The sequence below is a fragment of the Piliocolobus tephrosceles genome, chromosome 5 (genome assembly GCF_002776525.5).
Source record: "Piliocolobus tephrosceles isolate RC106 chromosome 5, ASM277652v3, whole genome shotgun sequence".
In the NCBI taxonomy this organism is placed as follows: Eukaryota; Metazoa; Chordata; class Mammalia; order Primates; family Cercopithecidae; genus Piliocolobus; species Piliocolobus tephrosceles.
This window is the reverse complement of record NC_045438.1, coordinates 143,334,647-143,340,882: the sequence shown is the minus strand read 5'-3', so window position 1 is coordinate 143,340,882 and position 6,236 is coordinate 143,334,647. Positions and strand designations below refer to the sequence as shown.

General features: G+C 44.6%; 1 pseudogene; it reads left to right on the top strand.

Moving 5' to 3' along the window:
- The first annotated feature begins 522 nt into the window (after positions 1–522).
- On the top strand, positions 523–1,214 carry LOC111541146 (annotated as a pseudogene).
- Positions 1,215–6,236: the final 5,022 nt, after the last annotated feature.

Here is a 6,236-nt window from a genome sequence, read left to right as displayed (position 1 = left end):
GTGCTTCCTGTACACAATACATGAGTAATAATGATGATTGTTAATAATTAGATTACACTTAAAGGGCAAAATACTAAAGAAAAAGTCATTGTAAATTCCATATTTTTCATTCTCTCATTGACTTTTTAAAACATCTTGTTTGGAAATAATCACAGACTCACAGAAATTTGCAAAAATACTCCAGAGTCCCCTGTACCCTTCAGTTAGCTTCCCCAATGGTGATCTCTTATGCAACCGTATTACTGTATTACAATATCAAAACCAGGAAATTGACATTGGTACAATACTGTTAACTAGAGCACAGATTTTATTCTCACGTCACCAGTTTTCACAGGCATCTATTTGCGTGTGTGTGTGTGTATACAGTTCTATGAAATTTTATTCTATGTTTAATTTGTGTAGCCATCACTACTCTCACATAACTCAGGCCAGGCAAGCTTGCTAAGGGTGGAAGTCGGCCTCCCTGCTCCACTGGGCCCTGCCTGCCCCAGACCCAGCTGGTCCCACCTGCCCGTCAGTCTAATGCCTGTCCAGCCCTCTGACCACCTGGAATGGAATGAGTCTGTGCACTCCCTCCAGATAAGTGTGCAGGGCCTTCCTGTGCTGGCGCCTGTGACCAAGGCCATGGACGATGACACTTACCCCCTGGCTGCCTTCTAGATGACACCAAGTAGGATTCGATACCCAGTAGCAGTCATTGCCGACCAGGACACAGGGTCAAGGGCCCAAGAGGAAAACACCTGGTTCAGTTACCTGAAAAGGGGCTACCCAACTCTATCAGACAGCAGGGACAGGGTGGTGGTGAAATGAGACAAAGACCACTGCATCCTAGAGTCTCACCTGGCGGAAAGTGGAGAGGGGCATGGAGCTCTCGGATCTGAATGTCTCTGGTGGGAAACTACTCTGTGAACGATGGGAGAGGGGTGACCTATCAGATGGAAGGCAGCAAGGCTGTGTCCTGGGTAATTCTCTCCGAAGGCGATGGGGCAGTGGAGAAGGGGTTCATGGCAGTGGAGGGCGACCGTCTGTAGGAGGGCGGCCTGGGCAAGGAGGGGGCATAGTGACTGAAAACGTAGAATGGGTGAGTGGCAGGCCACAAGGGCAGCGTGGACCACAAGAACTAGTTGTGCAGCTGCAGTGCTCCCAGGGCCACCATGGAAATTCAACTGTCAGGCTGCCTCACCCCTAGTCCACCTGCTGGAGAGCGCTACTGAGCTGGTCCTGTCCCCAGCAGTGCAGCGAGGACTCCTGAGTGCCACCCAGGACTTTGGTGTTACATTTCCGTCAGCCACATGGGGGAGGTGGGCCGCGCGCACATTCAAGTTCGTTCTTCAAGTTCATCCCCAACACCAATGACCAGATCACTGTGGACCTCAAGTCCAAAGAGGACAGCGGCCCAATCGCCACCTGTATCATGGTCTTTCTCTCTCGACAGACTAGTCCTTCTGCCAGGCACCAAAATCCGAAGTGTAAAGTATGAAGGAACAAAATTTATTTAAATTTTTAAAATTAAAACATTAAGCAAGGCTGAGGGGTGGGCAGTTTTAAGCTACACTGGAACTCACATTTTAAAAATGCCAAAGGACTGCGCTTTTGTTTTGTTTTGTTTTTGGAATGATGAGGTGTATGCCTGATTTAGAGATCTCCAAAACAGGGAGTTCAGTCACAGGCTGAGAAAAGGGGCAGAGGTTCAGGAACCTCGAGGTTGCCCTGGCCAGAATGTTTCTCTGTACTGCCGGCTGGTGGTAAAATTGATCACTGCAGGCATCTTCATAGGGGGTCTACTTTTGAACTGGTCATGTGCTTTCTTCCATCTGAACTCCCTTTCTTCTCTTTAGCTTTCTTCTTTTGTTCAATAAGTATTCCTGGAGCTCCTACTATGTGTGAAGCACTGTGCCCCACCCTGGAAATACAACGAATATGAGGAGGACCTGACTGCTAGGAACTCCCAGGCCACCGCCTTTTCTTCCTATGTTATGAGCCTTGGACTTTGTGTCGACCCCACCAGATCCTTGGAAAAGAAAATGTTTACATTGCAGGACACTGTAGGGCTGTGGGCAAGGGCAGGCCCCTGTGGGGGGACACATGTACCCACACCTGCCACAGGAAAGAGCTCAAGTCTATCTGTTTTTTCCCACGCTTCATATGAAACCATCTCCACCTCATATGGCCAATGACCATTTTGTTTCTTCAGGAAACTTCTATGGCTGGGTAGCACTTTGAAGTTCTAATTATTAACCTATTTTAATAAAAGTAAATTCCTTTCTTAGAATCACTAAATCTTGGCCGGGCGCAGTGGCTCACGCCTGTCATCTCAGCACTTTGGGAGGCCGAGGCGGGCAGATCACAAGGTCAGGAGATCGAGATCATCCTGGCTAACATGGTGAAACCCCGTCTCTACTAAAAAAATACAAAAAAATTAGCTGGGTGTGGTGGCGGGCGCCTGTAGTCCCAGCTACTTGGGAGGCTGAGGCAGGAGAATGGTGTGAACCTGGGAGGCAGAGCTTGCAGTGAGCCAAGATGGCGCCACCGCACTCCAGCCTGGGCGACAGAGAGAGACTCCATCTCGAAGAAGAAAAAAAAAAAAAATCACTAAATCTTCTCCCACTAAGCAAAGTCCTGTAGTTAATAAATCCATTCCCAGTGGCGGAAGAGATCACAATGAAGCAGTGATAGTTGGTCAACCAAGTTTATAAAAGTTTGAGTTCTTGGCCAATGGATACTAAAGAAAACTGTCTTTTTCTGAGACCAAGTAGGAATGGGGCCTGGCTTCAGCCTATATTGACTAGATCATTCTTTCATGCATCCCCACTCACCACAAAACCCATGGTACTACCTCACTCAGGCCATAATATTTGAACCATGCCTTTTACTTAAATCTGGAAACTGGCCTTAGGAGATAACCAAGGTTTTTGAGTATCCCACATAGGTAAGGAATGCTGAGCCACTGATTTACACTGTTGTTGCAGCCAGCCAGATCACCAGGTTGCCCATTATTGAAGATAACCACTGTAACCAGATATGCTGACTGGCTACCCTTCACACTTGCCCAGCCCATCCTGCCTACCCTACCCCTAAAGTCAATTCCCACGCTTTGCCTAATTTAAAAAAAAAAAAAAAAAAAAAAGCCCTACTGGCTTCAGTCAGGGAATTCTCTTTCTCTCTTGTGCTGCCTCTCTTTTGTCCAGGTATAAGATAAGCTCCAATAAAGACTTGTCTGGGGAAACTTTCAGCCTCATGCCAATTTCTGTGCATTAACAGCCCAAGAACCCAGAGTTGGCACCATTTCTAGCAACTGTTAGAAACTGTCATGCCTTTCAAGACTTTTGTGAATGGCTTGAATTTCTCATTTCCTGACTCCAAGGGGACCCTAGTTTCAACAGGTCTACTGTTTTTTTTTGTTATTTTTTTTTGTTTTCCTGACTCCAATGGGACCCTAGTTTCCAACAGGCCTACTGTTGATCCTTGACCCTGGGGCTCCTTTATTCTGGATATAGTCTGTGAATGAGGCCTGTCATTTCCCTGGAGTTTCTTTCCATGGCCTTTATTTCTCCTCTTTTCAACGGGAATTTTGCAACCCCTACTCCATGGAAATGTCACACTAACTTTGGCTTGTCATTTGGCTCCTGCTGTCTTTTCTGGACACTCCAAGGTAAAGGCAGAGTTGGGTTTGAGAAGAGGTTAGGCATGACCACAGCTGAGAAAAGACGTTTCCTTCAGTCACAGTGCTCCTCCCCACGGCAGCTACCTCACCCCAACCCCCACAGGATAGTGTAGGGCATGCAGTAGGCAGGAGGAACACAGACTCTGACTGTCCCCATGCTGGTCCCAGTGGACTCTGTGGGCTCTGGCTGTGCCTGTGCTTGACCTTCACAGGCCTCTTCCCCTTTGAAACACAGCTGTGAGGAAGGAAGCCAGGAAGGACCCCTCGCACACAGTGGTGGTCTGTTTCTTCCATTACAAAATAAGCAGCAGAAAAAGTGAAGGCAGGTTCCTGAATGTGACACATTTCTCAAGAACTCAGATCTCACCAGGCATAGCCTGCAAGACCCAAGTCTGTTCTAACTTTGTCTGGCTGGGCTCTCTGATCCTCCTCCTCAATCATTGTCCACGATATTCAGGCTCTGTCATTTCAAAAATACAGAGAGATAAAATCAGGAAGGCTGGAGCATGTGGGACAGTCACTAAATTGAGACCTTTCTGTTGTCAGCATCTGAGTCACAGCCCAGGTGTCTGGAAGTAGCATTTTCATACAGTCAGTGGGTTTCAAATACTTTAAGGCGAACCTTTTTTCTTTCCCTCTGTATTCACTACAGTCAGCATAATGATTGTGTTTGTTCCCTACTGGATCCATTTGTTTTATAAAGTGTCTGACAGGAATGTGAAGAACAAAATGATACATAATTCTTGTAGGATGTGGTGGCACACACCTGTAGTACCAGCTACAGCTTGGGTGGCTTAGGGAGGAGGATCATTTAAGAGCCAGATTTCAAAGTTGCAGTGAACTGTGATTGCACCACTGCACCGCAGCCTGGCTGACAAAGTGAGACTCCATCTCAAAAAACAAACAAAATGACATATAACTCTTCTATCACCACAAGGAACTTCCTCAGTGAAGCTCCCAAGGACTACCCTTTATAGTCACATCCCCACTGTTCATACCCTCTGGCAACCACTGATTTGCCAGCTATCCTTATAATATTGTCATTTCATGAATGGTATGTAGAAGGAATCTACATTATATTGCTTTTTTAAACCATCCAAACCTTTTTTTTCCTTCTTTTTTTTCTTTTTCTTTTTCTTTTTTTTTTAAGCATTTCAGCCCCAAAGACCCTTCAGCTAGGTATACTTTTTGTGGTTGTTGTTTCGGCACACCTAATAGCTTACTAGTTTTCTTCCTACATTTTCAGTCCTTTTTTGTTTGCTTTGTAGATGGATCCTTCCTCTATCTCACCATTAAATATTGTAGCTCCTCAAGGCTCAGTTCTGCAACCTCTTCATTTGACACTTTTTCCCTAGAGAGTCTCCTTCATACTCTTGGCTTCAATTATCTCCTGAGCAAAAATGACTCTCAAAGACATACATGAGTAGACCTTGAGCCACAAAGTTGTATCTGTATAGCTAACTACCTTTTGTACATATGTATTTGGATGTCTTAAAGATACCTGAAACTTAGCATATCCAAAATTCAGCTCAGTGCATCTCACTCATTCTCATCCTTCAAATGTACTTCATGACAACCTGTTATCTTCAACAACTCCCTTTCTCTCCCTACCCTATAGCTAAGTCAAATCCATTCATCTTAGCTCTTAAGTCTCTCTCACCACCATCCTCCCTGTCACCCTAATCTAAGCCATCCCCATAGCCCTCTGGGCCACTGCCATAGACCCCCAACTGGTCACCCTAAATTCACTCTTTCTCTCATTTGTTCTTTCCACGATGACCAAGAATAACATAGTTACTTAATTTTAAATTTTTGTGAGTACATAGATGTGTGTAACTGTGGGGTATATGAGATGTTTTAACACAGGCATGCAATGCTTAATAATCACATCATGGAGAATGAGGCAGAATAATATAGATTAAATGGAAATTTAAAATAATTCCACCCTATCAACCTTTTTTTTCACTTGTCTCCTGTCACTGTTCCTAGGAGAAAGAGCAAAATTCCTAACATGCCTAGGAGGTGATGCATATATAATGACCCCTATGCACTTCTTCCAGCTTATTTTGTACTATGTTCTTCCTCCTAATGACATCTGGCCTTCTTTCATTTCCTCAATGTACAACCCTATACTCAGAATATTCTCTTTTGATCCCTTCCTCACAGATTTAACTCTCCTTATTGTTATGGGAAGTCAGGGACCCTAAACGGAGGGATCGGCTGGAGCTGTGGCAGAGGAACATAAATTGTGAAGATTTATGAACATTTATCAGTTCCCAAATAATACTTTTATAATTTCTTATGCCTGTCTTTAATCTCTTAATTCCGTTATCCTCATAAGCTGAGGATGTACGTCACCTCAGGACCTCTGTAATAATTGTGTTAACTGTACAAATTGACGTGTGTTTGAACAATATGAAATCAATGTACCATTAAAAAGAACAGAATAATAAATAATAGTGATTTTTATGGAACAAGGGAAGACAACCATAAGGTCTGACTGCCTGCGGGATCAGGCAAAAAGAGCCATATTTTTCTTCTTGCAGAGAGCCTATAAATGAATGTGCAAGTA